Below are 16,762 nucleotides of genomic sequence, written 5' to 3'. Positions count from 1 at the left end.
CTAGTGGACAATTCAATAAGTTACAAAGACATTGTATCCAAAATGGAGGAGTATGTTACACAGGAGCCATGATGTTTAAAAAAATTAAGATAAAGGATACCTCCTTGCATTGGTTAAATAAGCATTTGATAACAACTTAAATCCACCGCATATGGAAAGTAAAATTGGGAAAGATAAGAACAATCAGTTAGATTCCAATTCTAATGCAATAAGATTTACCACCACGTTTAATGACAAATTTAGGTCTATTTTAAAAATCTTAAATAAACATTATGGAATCCTAAAGCTAGATCAGAGATTGGCCCCCGTATTACCCCTGCCCCCCAGGTTACATTTAGCAGGGCACGTACATTGAAAAATATTCTTGCCCCTCAGTAAACTAACAACAACAAACAAGAAACCCTATTATGAGATCAGATCCTATTTCGAGAACAGAGTTGGAATATATCAATGTGGAAAAAGGGATGTCTCACATGCCAACTCATCCCCCATGGACGGGTTGAAATAAGTGATCTTAAAGGTAACATATTCCACATTAAACAATTTATCACATGCTCTATTGAGTTTTTCATTTATGTTCTATGGTGCCCCTGTGGCTTGCTTTATGTGGGACGAACCGCACCATGATGTCCTGCTCTGCCGCCGCTGTAGGTCCCGGGTTACCTGCTGCCGCTCTCGGTCGTGGGGGTCCGGTCCAGTCATGGGGGGTCCAGTCCACCTCACTGTCGCTCTCAGGGGTGGGGGGGTCCAGTCCTCTGCTCGCTGCTCACACACGACCTCTCACACCACACTGCCCCAGCACTAACTTCCAGAGACTGGAAGACGGTGGCATTTGATAAGCAGACAGGAGCTTATCCAGGACACAAACCAAAAGGTCATTAGCAGCCAGGCAGTGAGGTACAGGAACAACAGACAGAGACAGAGCCAGGATACAAATTTTGATCAATACACAGCCTGATAGGGAGATACAGGAACAGGTGGGAACAGAGTCAGAGTACAAGCTGAGGTCACAACAGGTAGACAGGAATCCAAAGGCAGGTCAGGGGCAACCTGCATCATGCATGGGCAGGCAAACATAGAAGCTCAGGCAGCAGGAACTAGCTGAAGACCACTCAGTTATCTGTTCTTGTCACAGTCTAACTTAAATAGGTTGTTTGATGCCAATGCCAGTGGTGATTGTGCATGTGTGCATGCACATGCGCTACTAAGTGTGCATGTGTGCCAGTACTCTTCCTGCAGTAAGATTTTGGTCATAATTATGAGCATAGACATATGCATGAACATGCACCAGTCTTCTTGTCCTGGAACGTACTGGGCTTTTCTTACACTCACTTTATTTTCAGAGGTAATAGTGATACCTACTGCCAGAAGCCAGAAACAGCATTCACACTGGGCCAAGGGGAAGACCAAATTAATTCTGTATATAAATATATAACAGCATAGGCTGTTTAACACCCAGTAAACTAAATTTGGTTAGGGTAGGGTGGCTACAATACTTAAAAGTAAGGTGATATATATGTTCACAACTTTATTTTTTTTACTTAAAAACCGGTACAACCTTTTTTTCTTATTTACATTGTTTTATAAACATTGAATATTCATAGAATAATATAAAATCATAAAATCCCAGTTTCTGTATCAGTAAAAATGTGTTGCTATTCTTAGATTAAATAAAATAATCTTGTCTATAAAAATAATCCTATGGCAGGTGCACATGGGTTTTTTAGTTCTTTTATCATTTCTAAAAGTAGGAAAAAGACAGCAGCACAATGTAGGTCTTTTGTAATTCTGTGTACATATTATCATTTTATTACATTTTCTTTCCTTTCAGAATCTAGTTTCAAAAATCCAAGTTCCAAATTCATTTTTTTTAAAGCTGAAAACAGGAAAATATGTCATTGAAACACATACGTATATGGGAGCTGTCTTACCTGCCAAAGGATTTGTATTTCTGCCCATCATTTTCTGAGATTTGCACAGCTGTAATAAATAGCACAGCTAGCTTTGTGACCTTACTTTTTTTTTGCTTCAGTTAAGCAATACATCTAGGTAACCTTTCTTCCCTCAGCCTGTGACTGGAAAGAAAAAGAGCAGCAACAAGCTTATAAGTTTATCTCTCTGCTGTCTCATCCTGTCATAATGATCCTTGCAGCACATGTTCATGTAGAAGAGACTGATTGGCCCCCATCGTGCTGCTCTCTTCCTCTCCCAGCCTGAGTGTTGCTAAACAGAGATAGTAGGACAAAATCAAGTTAAATTCAGACCATTACACTGGCCACATTTAAAAATACAGTGCAATGATATTAATTGGGAAACACTAGACACACACACAAAGACTATTGACATTCCTTCTTTATTTTGTATTTAGATCCAATTGTTCATATTTGATAGAGAAATTAAGGGTTAGAACCCCTGACAGGTTTTCACTCATATCTGTGTTCCAACTGGGTAGATTCACTTTCCCAACTTGTCACTAACAAGCAGTGTCTGAGGTACAGTAAATGATGCCCATGGTCATGGGCGTCCACTCCATAGGGCAAGGGAGGGCGTTTGCCCCCCTCCCCTAGAAATCAGTGCCACGATTCTCGGGGAGGAAAACAGCGGGCATGAAGCAAGGCGGCGGTGCGACAAATTCAATTAGAGCTGCTCTCTCTCTTCTAGCTCCAGCTGACAGAGAGGGGAAGGGGGGCGATCGGGGGAGATATACAGTACAGACAGCCCGTGGCTCTCCTCTCCCTGTCACAGCGCCGCTGTTCCATTTACCAGAGAACTTGGCAGTGGCACTGTGATAGGGAGAGGAGAGCCGCGGGCTGTCTGTACTGTATATCTCCCCCGATCGCCCCCCTTCCCCTCTCTGTCAGCTGCCTTGCTTCCTGCTTTCCTCACCATGATTGGCCACAGCAGAGGGCCAATCAGAAGACTCTGGGGACTGGGGGCATCATGGGAAATTTAGTTCCTTAAGAGTGGCGGCCCCAGCGTGTCCACAGACACCATGCTAAAGCCCCCAGTATGCAAGCACTCTGCTGGAGGGGGGTTACAAAAGGAAAAAAGAGAATACTGTGCTCATGCTGGGGGAAGCCAGAGAGAGCCAGAGAGAGCCACGCTGTACCCACACAACCAGAAAGCCACGCTGTACCCGCACCACCAGAGAGCCACGCTGTACCCGCACCACCCAGAGAGTCACGATGTACCCGCACCAACCAGAGAGCCACGCTATACTTGCACCAACCAGAAAGTCACGTTGTACCCACACCAACCAGAGAGCCACGCTGTACCCGCACCAACCAAAGAGCCACGCTGTACCCACACAACCAGAGAGCCACGCTGTACCCGCACCAGCAGAGAGCCACGCTGTACCCGCACCACCCAGAGAGTCACGCTGTACCTGCACCAACCGGAGAGCCACGATGTACTTGCACCAACCAGAGAGTCACGCTGTACCCGACCAACCAGAGAGCCATGCTGTACTCGCACCAACCAAAGAGCCACGCTGTACCCACACCACCCAGAGAGCCACACTGTACCCGCACCAACCAGAGAGCCACGATGTACCCGCACCAACCAGAGAGCCACGCTGTACCCACACCAACCAGAGAGGGAGTCACGCTGTACCCGCACCACCAGAGAGGGAGTCACGCTGTACCCACACCACCAGAGAGAGAGCCCCGCTGCAACTGCACCACCAGAGAGGGAGCCCCATTGTACCAGCACCACCAGAGAAGGAGCCCAAGTGTACCCGCACCACCAGAGAGGTAAAACGATCGTTTTTATGTTTGTTGTTAAAAAAGTCTGACCAAGTGTATGGGGCTTAACAATAGTTAATATGGATGAGCCGCGTGTTGAAAGTGCTGCGAATCCCGCGATATATTTACGGAAGTACAAAATGACGAAAATTCACGAATAATATAGTCTAACAAGTAACGAACATGAATTAAACAGAATAACGAACCATCCCGCATGTATGAAAATAAGACGGTAACCAAAATATGAAACGATCGGAATACGAAAAACTTGCGTCGTACGAAAAACGAACGGGAATGAACAGGAAAACGGGCGTCTTACGAAAAACGAACGGAAACGAACCTACGGAACGATACGAAACGGAACAAAAAAAAACGGGGGGGGGGGCACAAACAAACTGAAAAAAAAAAAAAACATCAAGCGCAGCCACTGTGCCCATCAAACACAGCCATTGTACCCATAAATTGCCGCCACTGTGCCATCAAACGCAGCTACTGTACCCATCAATTGCTGCCATCGTGCCCATCAATTGCCACCACTGTGCCCATCAATGCCACCACTGTGCCCATCAATTGCCGCCACTGTGTCCAATAATTTGCTGCCAGTGTGCCCCATCAATTGCCGCCAGTGTGCCCCATCAATTGCTGCCAGTGTGCCCCATCAATACCGCTACTGTGCCCCATCAAATTCTGCTAGTGTGCCCCCTGCTCGGCACTTACCTGTCTCGGCTCTGTCCTCCACGCTCCGAGTCCTCCATATCTTCTCCCATCCTCTTCCTGTTATCTCTGCTATGATTGGATGCCTGTCGCTTCAGCCAATCAGGTGACAGGGTAACCAGGCCCAAGCATTTGATTGGCTGAGAGGCGGGTCACTGTTAGGGAAGCGATTTATTCGCTTCTCTAACACAACACTGTGTAAATAGCAAACGCACAGCATTGCGCCCGCTGTTTACCAATTTGCCCACGGCTCTAATTAGGCGCTTCCAAAAACACCCCTGTCGCTGTAATTCAGATGCCTGACGCCCGACAAGTGGCCGGACACCTGAATAGGGGGTGACAGCAGTGACAATAAATGGATTCATGCAATGCATGAATCTATCTATTGGTGATAGAGTGGTGCAGGAGAGAGGGGGCGGCGCTCCTGCACCCTCTATGGACGCACCGCCACTGGTGGGACCATGTAGAATAAACATAGCCACCCGTTAACAGGAAGTCCGATCACATCAGAAAAAAAAAGGAATTTGAAGATATGTAGGAGACTGATAGCAATAGAAGGGCCTTTTTTTAAATTTAAAAATACAAGCTTGAATAGAATATATATGTTTTAAAATAAAGTTTAGTGTCACTTTTATAGTGAGACTTATTTTGACAGATTACCTTTAATTTTACTTGTAAATATCTGAATTTTTTTTAATATCTTAGTTCCACAAATACTTTATTGAGGTAAAGCAAGTCCAAAAAATCAATAAGGGCCACAACAAGTGTTTACAGCAGGGATCCTCAAACTACGGCCCTCCAGCTGTTGTAGAACTACACATCCCATGAGGCATTGTAACACACTGACATTCACAGACATGACTAGGCATGATGGGAATTGTAGTTCCTGAACAACTGGAGGGCCGTAGTTTGAAGACCCATGGTTTATAGCATAAAAATGGATTTTAAGAAAAGAATAAACGTCTTTATATGCAATCATTTTGTAAAACTTCCAGTCCTATGAGATGAATGTGTTTAATCTGATCCATAATTGTAAATGCTCAAAAAAATCTGTACGTAAACTTCTTGTATATGAATAGTGTCCTATATTATGAAATAATTACATCAGCCTTTATGCTAGCTACAGCTGAAATAAGCTGCATATGTCTCCGTGAAAGACTGCATGGTCTGTAATTGCAATTACAATGGTAATTTTATTTTCCAAGAAAACATTTTTTACCAAAATTTAGGCGAGAACCATAAAATTGATCTACTTTTATTCTGTATCAGAAATAATGTCTTGGAAACATCTCTCAGTGAACGATGCCTAGGCAGCCATATGCTAGTCTGAACTCTAGATGGTGCTGGCATGCAAAAAAAGCTACCTCTGCAGCAAGCATCAAGCCGAATTCCAAAATCCGATCTCATAAGAAGATGTTATGACAATTTATCTGATCGGACTTCAGAAGATGGTATAAAATGTACCAGAAATTTGAGAATCTGGATACATAATAAAACTGCTCAATAAAAGCCCTTCAGGAAACAAATAGTATCTATATATTACAAAAGCTTTTCTAAGTTAAGTTTAGCAGCTTTGACCTAGCAGCAAACACATGCATGCCTGTAAATGTTTTTTTTTTTTTTTTTTTTTTTTCGTCAGAGCTCCCATTTTACTATTGGTACATTATTGCAATGGGTGTCCTCAGTGAAAAAAAAAAAAAGCTCATAAGACTGGAGGGATTGGGCCTGAAATACTGAATGCAGCTAATTTACTAGTTTTATATTATCATATAGTACAGTGGTTCTTAAACTTTTATGAATCACAGACCCCTTTAGGAAACCTGATGAAAGCTACAGACCCCCTGCTCAGAAATATTCACATAAACACAACTTTGCATGCAATGAATATATGTACTTTTATTTTATTGAAATTTGACTGTCTCATACAAATATGACATACCTGAAGTCTGAATAAAGTAAACCCTTTTAACAAAAAACTCACACCTTTCATGCAAAAAGTAATGGTCACCCATTACAAAAATAAAAACACAATCATCTTGTGCAAATAAACTAAACTATTTTAATTTTATTCAAATCTACTACCACTTCGGGTTCTACTACCTGTAGAAAATGAGAATTAGCATTTGCTATTATGGAGTGGCACAAGATGGTGGTCGTACAGAGAAAGATTATACACATTTACATAGTAAATGTGGGCCAACAACACGTCAAGAGAAGCTTAGTGGTTGGCACTATAAGCAGTGGCAGTGTGCATTTTCTTTCATTTCCTTTAAAGTGGTATTAAACCCAAAATCATTAGATGCTGATGACCATGAGTCTGACTGTCTCCTGAACTGGCAGATCTGCACATCTGATTGACTATGTTCCTGCAAGACCCCAGTCCCAGCTTGCCCCTGCAGACAACTGCACTGTTGACCCCACAGGAAAGCTTTTGTTCTTTCTTTCTTCAGGCTCCTGTACTTCCTTGCCAGTAAACAAGGCATTTCTGTGAGGAGCCAGAAGACTTGGCATGATTGGCTTATAGGAACAGGGACCGGTATTAGTGAAGTTACACTAAGCTGCATTCTCTGACCACTCGCACAAAGGCGTATAGGCTAGTACTTTGGATCCGACTTTGCCCTGCGACTTGAAGCCGTTATATGTCCGACTTTCAATAAACAGGGATCCGACTTGGATCCTTGCCAATACCAGGCACTGTGTTTGATATGAATCTTGAGGGGGAACTCCACGCCAAATTTTAACAAAAAAAACGGCATGGGTTCCCCTCCAAGAGCATACCAGACCCATGGGTCTGGTGCAGATTTAAAGGGGAACCCCCTATGCTAAAAAAAAAGGCGTGGAGTCCCCCCAAAATCCATACCAGACCCGTATCCGAACAGCAGCCTGGCCGGTCAGGAAAGGGTGTGGGGACGAGCGAGCGTCCCCCCCTCCTTAAACGTGCCAGGCCACATGCCCTCAACATGGGGAGGTAGGTGCTTTGGGGCAGGGGGGCACCCTGCGGCCCCCCCACCCCAAAGCACCCTGTCCCCATGCTGATGAGGACAGGGCCTCTTCCCGACAACCCTGGCCGTTGGTTGTCGGGGTCTGCGGGTGGGGGGCTTATCGGAATCTGGGAGCCCCTTTAACAAGGGGGCCCCCACCCTAGGTGAATGATTAGGGGGAACATCATACCCCTACCCATTCACCTGGAGGAAAAGTGTAAAAAAAATAAACACACTACACAGGCTTTTAAAATCATTTATTAGTCAGCTCTGGGGGTCTTCTTCTGACTTCTCCGCTCTCCGGGGGTCTTCTTATGACTTTGGGGGTCTTCTTTCGTCTTCTCGGCTCTCTTATTCTGCTCTCCACGCTCCCCGGTTCTTCTCCCGCTCTCTGGTACCTTCTGCCGGGCTGCGCTACCACTATCTTCTTTGTAGCTCTTTCACTAGCGGCGGCCAGCCCGGTCTTCCTTATCGCTTTTTTTCTTGTCGCATTCTTCTTCCCTCTTCTTCATAAGATGCCTATATAAATCGCCGTTCACCGCGCACCCGGCATTACAGCAGGAGGGAGCGTTGAGTCAACATCGGAAGAAAAGAAGAGAGAAGAAGAAGAAGGCGACAAAGAAGAAGGCGACAAGGAAGAAGGTGACAATGAAGACCGGGCTGGCCGCTGCTAGTGAAAGAGCTACAAAGAAGATAGCGGCGGCTCAGCCCGGCAGACGGCACCAGACAGTGGGAGAAGAACCGGGGAGCGCAGAGAGCAGAAGAAGAGAGCGGAGAAGATAAAAGAAGACCCCTGAAGTCAGAAGAAGACCCCCGGAGAGCGGAGAAGTCGGAAGAAGACCCCCGGAGCTGTCTAATAAATGGTTTTAAAAACATTTGTAGTGTTTATTTTTTTGACACTTTTACTCCAGGTGAATGGGTAGGGGTACTATGTACCCCATACCCATTCACCTAGGGTGGGGGGCCAGTATCTGGGGGCTCTCTTGTTAAAGGGGGCTCCCAGATTCCGATAAGCCCCCCGCCTGAAAACCAACGGCCAGGGTTGTTGGGAACTGCACCAAACCCATGGGCCTGGTATGCTCTTGGAGGGGAAACCAATGCCATTTTTTTTGTTAAAATTTGGTGTGGTGTTCCACCTCAAGATCAGCAGAGTACAAGTCGCATGCCAAAGTCGGAGCATGCAAGACGGCGTTCCGACTTTGATCCAACTTCAATCATATTCAATGGAGTGAAGTAGGATCAAAGTCGGACCAAAGTAGTACAGGGAGCATTTTCAAAGTCGCTCCAACATGTGTCGGACCAGTTAAGACGGATCCGATAGGGAAACATTCATTTTCACACGTCATGCGACATGAGCTCCTAATGTCGGAGCGACACATAATGGGCTACTTTATGCTTTACCTTTGCAGGGAAATAAAGATGAAGTAAAACCCATCAGGGTTTACTTCCTCTTTAAGTATGCTTATGCTGTGGATGAAAAATATCTAATAAAATTTGCAGATTTGTCTAAAAAAATATTAATTCTGCATTTACCAAAAACTTGTGGCAAAAGCATAGTCTCAAAAGTTCAAATAGTTCATAATTCAAAAGACTCATCTTGCCACCTTGGTGTGTCTACTCTCCAAAATATGGTCATTTTGGTGTTTCTACTATCCTGGTTCTCCAGTGCCTCCACAAATGTGTGGCTAGGCTGTGAAAAAGTCTCACTTATGTGGTATTGCCATACTAGCGAGAAGTAGCAGAATGGGTTTTGAGGTGTAATTCTAAGTATGTCTATGCTGTGTGTTAGAAATATCTTATTATTTGACAACTTTGTGTAAAAAAATAAATACCAATTTCATATTCTTTTCTGCTTTTTCTAGAAACTTTTGGCAAAAAAAACAATATTTTTAAAAGCCTCATTAAGCCTTTCAGAAAATACCTTGGGGTGTTTGCTTTCCAAAACATGCACTTTTGTGAGTGTTTCTGCTGTCCTTGCTCTTCAAGGATTCCAGAAATATGATAGGTAGTCAGAAAATGTGTTGTGTAATTTATGCTCCATGAAAGCCTAAATGTGCTCCCTGGATTTTGGACTCCTCTATGCATCTAGATTATGAAAAAGTCTCACCCATGTAGTATCCCCATACTTAGGAGGAGTATAATGTGATCTGAAGTGTATTTGTAAGTATACAAATATTGGGCCAAATCCACAAAAGGGATACGACGGTGTAATTGCTGTTACGCCGTCGTATCCCTGTTCCTAACTATGGAACTGATCCACAGAATCAGTTTTCCATAGTTAGGCAGAAGATCCGGCATGTGTAAGGGACTTACACTGCCGGATCTTAGGATGCAGTACCGCATCCGCCGCTGGGGGCATTTTGTGTCGAAATGCCGCCTCGGGTATGCAAATTAGCACTTACGGTGATCCACAAAGCTTTTCAGCTTCGTTTTTTCTCCGTAAGTTTTAGTTTGCATACGCAAAATTAGGGCTGCTTTTACAAGGTGTAAAGTTAGTACACCATGTAAAAGCAGACCTTTCTGTCCAGCGACGCGATTTTTTTAAAATTTTGAATTTTTTTTTTCCCCGCCGTATCTTTTTTTTTTCGACGCAACTTTATTGACACGTCGCAATCCACAAAGCTCGGCGTAACGTAATTTCGCGCTATGCACGTCGGGAAAATGACGTCACGAGCATGCGCAGTACGGCCGGCGCGGGAGCGCGCCTAATTTAAATGGGAATCGCCCCCATTTGAATAGGAACGCCTTGCGCCGGCGGAATTTAAGTTACACAGCCCAAAATTTCTAGATAAGTGCTTTGTGGATCGGGCACGTAGGTAGAAATTTTAAGGCAGTGTAACTTAAATGGAAAAAAATAAGTTACGCCGGATCTTTGTGGATTTGGCCCATTGTGTGTGAGAAGTACTGTATTTATTGGTGCATAACACTCCCTTTTTTACCCTGAAAATAGAGGGTAAACTGTGCCTGCATGTTTTATGCAGGGGGCTGTGGAAATTTTTTTTCCTGAAACTTTCCTCTTAAAGTTAGGGTGTGTGCTATATGCCTGTGCGTGTTATACGCCGATAATTATGGTAACTTGTAAAAAATTACATCTTGGTGGGGGTGGGATTATATTTAATTTCCTAATTTTCCCCTAAGAATATGAGAATATTATCCCCATTAAAAAAATACATAAACAAAAAAAATGCCTTTTACCAAATACCTTGTACTGTCTGCTTTCAAAAAAGGTGACATTTGGGGGTATTTTTACTGACACTTTAGGGCCTCAAGAAATGAGGTAGGAAATCAGTACACTATCTATCTATCTATCTATCTATCTCACCCCTCTCTATCTGTATATATATATATATATATATATATATATATATATATATATATATATATATATATATTTACACACCGTGGCAGAATTTAGGATTTCTTGGCCATTTTTTCAGAGAATATGAATGATAACACAAAAACTTTTCTTTCACTCATGGTTAGTGTTTAGCTGGAGCCATTTATTATCAATCAACTGTGTTTACTCTTTTTAAATCATAATCACAAGAGAAACTACCCAAATGACCCTTATCAAAAGTTTACATACCACAGTTCTTAATACCATGTATTGACCCCTTTAACATCAATGACAGCTTGAAGTCTTTTGTGGTATTTGTGGATGAGGCTCTTTATCTTCTCAGGTGGTAAAGCTGCCCATTCCTCTTGGCAAAAAGCCTCCTGTTCCCGTAAATTCTTGGGCTGTCTTCTTCTTGCTTGAACTGCACGTTTGAGATCTCCCCAGAGTGGCTCAATGATGTTGAGGTCAGGAGACTGAGATGGCCACTCCAGAACCTTCACTTTATTCTGCTGTAGCCAATGACAGGTCAACTTGGCCTTGTGTTTTGGATCATTGTCATGTTGGAATGTCCAAGTACATCCCATGCGCAACTTCCTGGCTGAAGAATGCAAATGTTCCTTCAGTATTTTTTGATGACATACTGCATTTATCTTGCCATCAATTTTGACCAAATTTCCTGTGCCTTTGTAGCTCACATATCCCCAAAATATCAGCGATACACCTCTGTGTTTCACAGTAGGAATGGTGTACCGTTTATCATAGGCCTTGTTGACTTCTCTCCAAATTTAGCATTTATGGTGCGGCCAAAGGGATCAATTTTGGTCTCATCACTCCAAATGACTTTGTGCCAGAAGGTTTGAGGCTTGTCTCTGTGCTGTTTGGCGTATTGTAAGTGGGATACTTTGTTTTATCTGCGTAGTAATTCTTCTGGCGTCTCGACCATGCAGCTCATCTTTCTTTAAGTGCCACCTTATTGTGCATCCTGAAACAGCCACACCACATGTTTTCAGAGAGTCCTGTATTTCACCTGAAGGTATTTGTGTTTTGTTTGTTTTTTGCATCCAAAACAATTTTCCTGGCAGTTGTGGCTGAAATTTTAGTTGGTCTACCTGACCATGGTTTGGTTTCAACATAAGCCCTTGTTTCCACTTCTTGATCAGAGTTTGAACACTGCTGATTGGCATTCTCAATTCCTTGGATATCTTTTTAGATTCCTTTCCTGTTTTATAAAGTGTTGCCTTGGGAGAATCGTTATGTCTAATCGCCATAATTGTACACATATAAATATATTCTAGGATAAGGGTAGATGTGTCGTGAGTGAGAAAGAATTTCTGATAATTTAAATAGGCTGACAGTTAGAGCTTGAATATATCTAATTAGCACTCTCCGTGTTTGATATGCATGATTGCTTTGTGAAAAGGTGGCAAGAGACGGCCAGTCTACTACATCTTTTGGAGATACAAAGCAAGCCAGGAAGAAATCACAGTGGGACGGTAAACAATATGGAGTCACCTGGAAAGACTGTACTCTTCCATGAATAGACATGAAGTTAACGAGCTAAGATGTAATTAGTTTAACTTCAGATCTATTCATCCCTATAGATAGAAGGAAGTTGCCCATATTTGGAAAAGCCAACTTTAGCCAATCAGAAGTGACATCTGGGCTATAAAATCAGGAAATCTCATCAATAGTGGAGGAGAGAGAGCGGTGATGAGAACTCCCGGGCCTGGGACGTCAGTAGCAAGGTAACTTATCAGAATCTATCTTCTCCCACGCACTTACCATATACTTTTTTATAATTAGCTTTCTTAATATTCTTAGTGTGATGTACTTATCTTGTATTTGAAACAAACTTTTACTCCCTTACTTTAACCACTTGGGATCCGCGCTATGGACAAAAGACGTCAAATGAGGATGAGGGGGGCGTGTTTTATGTAAATGGGTGGTGACCCGACGTGATTGACGTTTTTTACGAACAGCGCATGCGCCATCCGTGTACATATCCCAGTGTGCATTGCTCCAACGTACGCTGCAAGGACGTATTGGTTTCGACGTGAACGTAAATTACGTCCAGCCCCATTCACAGACAACTTACGCAAACGACGTAAAATTTTCAAATTTCGACGCGGGAACAACGGCCATACTTAACATTGCCTAGGCCAGCTAACTTTACGCCGGAAAAAGCCATACGTAAACAATGTAAAAAAAATGCGCCGGGTGCACGTACGTTTCTGAATCAGCGTACCTAGTCATTTGCATATTCTACGCCGAACTCAACGGAAGCGCCACCTAGCGGCCAGCGTAAATATTGCACCCTAAGATACGACGGCGTAGGAGACTTACGCCGCTCGTATCTTAGCCTAATTTAAGCGTATCTGGTTTCCAGAATACGCTTAAATTTAGGACGGCATAGATTCAGAGTTACGACGGCGTATCTACTGATACGCTGGCGTAAAGCTTTCTGAATCCAGCTAATAGATGTAAACTAGTACCATAAATGGACTGTAGTGCATTTCTGCAAACTGCAAAACGCACTAAAAAATGCATAGGTGTGAACGTAGAGTAAACTAAACCTCTTTGCTGTTTTTTCTGAGAGGACAAGCAAACTTTGCACATTCTTTTACCAAAATAACTGGGGAAGGACAAGTCCAGCAGGAGTCTTCTTCATCCAAGTGCCAGATTCTCAGTTACGAAAAGGAGAACACAGAGGATAGTGACATTTAGATTTGCTTTTACGCTTGCAAAATAAAATCTGTGAAATTCAGTTAAAAAAACAAACTAATATCTTTAAAAAGAAAAAAATGAAAGTAAAAAACATACAATAGTGTAGTTGTATAAAAAAAACACAGTTGAATTCAGCTCCAGACTCTTTCTAGGCCTTTCCAAAACTGTGATACTAGAAGAGCTTACATAGCCCACTTCACAGAACAGCAGAGTAATACTTAAAGGAGACTACCTCACCTCTGAGGTTATGCTGGGAAAAAAACATCTATTAGGAATAACGGGCCAGATCCACAAAAACCTGACGTAACTTAAAAAATCCAATTTAAGTTACACTGGCTTAAAGTTTCTACCTAAGTGCCTGATCCACAAAGCACTTATCTAGAAAATTCAGGCTGTGTAACTAAAATTCCGCCGGCGCAAGGCGTTCCTATTCAAATGGGGCGAGTCCCATTTAAATGAGGCGCGCTCCCGCGCCGGCCGTACTGCGCATGCGCGTCGGCCGTACTGCGCATGCGCGAAGTTACGTTACGCCGAGTTTTGAGGATCGCGACGGCTTAAAGTTGCGTCGGGGAAAAAAAAAATGACAGCGGCATGCATTCCTGAGGGAGAACTCCATGCCAATTTTCAAAGAAAAAATCGGCATGGGTTCCCCCCCCAGGAGCATACCAGGTCCTTAGGTCTGGCATGGGTTGTAAGGAGACCCCCCCACGCCGAAAAATTGACGTAGGGGGTCCCCCTACAATCCATACCAGACCCGTATCCAAAGCACGCTACCCGGCCGGCCAGGAAGGGAGTGGGGACGAGCGAGCGCCCCCCCCCTCCTGAGCCGTGCCAGGCCGCGTGCCCTCAACATGGGGGGGTTGGGTGCTCTGGGGCAGGGGGGCGCACTGCGGGCCCCCCCACCCCAGAGCACCCTGTCCCCATGTTGATGAGGACAGGACCTCTTCCCGACAACCCTTGCCATTGGTTGTCGGGGTCTGCGGGCGGAGGCTTATCGGAATCTGGGAGTCCCCTTTAATAAGGGGGCCCCCAGATACCGGCCCCCCACCCTAAGTGAATGGATATGGGGTACATCGTACCCCTATCCATTCACCTGGAGGCAAAAAGTAAAAGTTAATAAACACACAACACAAGGCTTTTTAAAATAGTTTATTATTCTGCTCCGGACGCCCCCCCTGTCTTCGTTATTAGCTCAATTACCAGGGGGGGCTTCTTCTTCCGCTCTCCGGGGGTCTTCTTCCACTCTCCGGGGGTCTTCCGCTCTCCGGGGGGGCTTCTCCGGACTCCGGGGGGGCTTCTCCGGACTCCGGGGGGCTTCTTCCATCTTCTCCCCTCTTCCGCTCTTGACTCGGCGAACCCCGGTTCTTCTGCAGCTCTCCGGTGCCTTCTTCTTCAGCGCTGGCTGCCTGCTATGTTTGTGTGTTAGCTCGATTTCAAACAGGCAGCCGGCGCGGTCTTCTGTGGCGTCAGGGTCTTCTGGTCTTCTGTTCTTCCGATGTTGTCTCGTCGCCGGTTGTCGCTGTAATGATGGAAGCGCGCCTTGCATCACATTTATATAGGCATCACCGTCCCATCATGCTCCGGCAGGTACCCACGTGGTGGGTGCCTACCCACGTGCACCCACCACGTGGGTACCTACCGGAGCATGATGGGACGGTGATGCCTATATAAATGGGATGCAAGGCGCGCTTCCATCATTACAGCGACAACAGGCGACGAGACAACATCGGAAGAACAGAAGACCAGAAGACCCTGACGCCACAGAAGACCGCGCCGGCTGCCTGTTTGAAATCGAGCTAACACACAAACATAGCAGGCAGCCAGCGCTGAAGAAGAAGGCACCGGAGAGCTGCAGAAGAACCGGGGTTCGCCGAGTCAAGAGCGGAAGAGGGGAGAAGATGGAAGAAGCCCCCCGGAGTCCGGAGAAGCCCCCCCGGAGTCCGGAGAAGCCCCCCCGGAGAGCGGAAGACCCCCGGAGAGTGGAAGAAGACCCCCGGAGAGCGGAAGAAGAAGCCCCCCTGGTAATTGAGCTAATAACGAAGACAGGGGGGGCGTCCGGAGCAGAATAATAAAATATTTTAAAAAGCCTTGTGTTGTGTGTTTATTAACTTTTACTTTTTGCCTCCAGGTGAATGGATAGGGGTACGATGTACCCCATATCCATTCACTTAGGGTGGGGGGCCGGTATCTGGGGGCCCCCTTATTAAAGGGGACTCCCAGATTCCGATAAGCCTCCGCCCGCAGACCCCGACAACCAACGGCAAGGGTTGTCGGGAAGAGGTCCTGTCCTCATCAACATGGGGACAGGGTGCTCTGGGGTGGGGGGGCCCGCAGTGCGCCCCCCTGCCCCAGAGCACCCAACCCCCCCATGTTGAGGGCACGCGGCCTGGCACGGCTCAGGAGGGGGGGGGGGGCGCTCGCTCGTCCCCACTCCCTTCCTGGCCGGCCGGGTAGCGTGCTTTGGATACGGGTCTGGTATGGATTGTAGGGGGACCCCCTACGTCAATTTTTCGGCGTAGGGGGGGTCCCCTTACAACCCATACCAGACCTAAGGGCCTGGTATGCTCCTGGGGGGGAACCCATGCCGGTTTTGTTTTTTACAAATTGCCGTGGAGTTCTCCCTCGGGAAAGCATACCAAATGCCGTCGCTGCAATGGGCCTTTACAAGGTGTGACTAACTTTACACTTTGTAAAACGAGCCCTAATTTTACACTTGCAAAATAACACTTACGGCGCAAAAAAGAAGCTAGAAAGCTTTGTGGATCGCCTTAAGTGCTAATTTGCATACTAGCAACGGCATTTCGACTCGAAATGCCCCCAGCGGCGGATGCGGTACTGCATCCTAAAATTAGGCAGTGTAAATCAATTACACATGCCGGATCTTCTGTGTAACTTTGGAAAAAGCCTTTTGAGGATCGTTTCCAAAGTTACACACAGACTGAACAGCACTTAAGTCGGAGTATCTCTTTTGAGGATCTGGCCCAACATCAGCACTATTGTACCAATAGAGGGTTGCTCGGGTGGAAATGATAGCTGATCTTTTGACATAGAAACATCTTCCATCTGGAGCTCTCAGGACAGAAATAAAGAACATTAAGTTAAATGGCATTGCATTTTTATTTTGCAGGTTATATATTGCTTTAAAAACCTTTAATTCAACTGTAAATACATTTGCCAAACTCTGTACCAGAACCATAATTGTAGGGTTATTATAAATGGGCCAAATTATACAAAACAGTTGTACATTTTATTTACCAGCACTC

The sequence above is a fragment of the Rana temporaria genome, chromosome 1 (genome assembly GCF_905171775.1).
Source record: "Rana temporaria chromosome 1, aRanTem1.1, whole genome shotgun sequence".
Taxonomy (NCBI): Eukaryota; Metazoa; Chordata; class Amphibia; order Anura; family Ranidae; genus Rana; species Rana temporaria.
Note: the sequence above shows the minus strand (reverse complement) of the source record.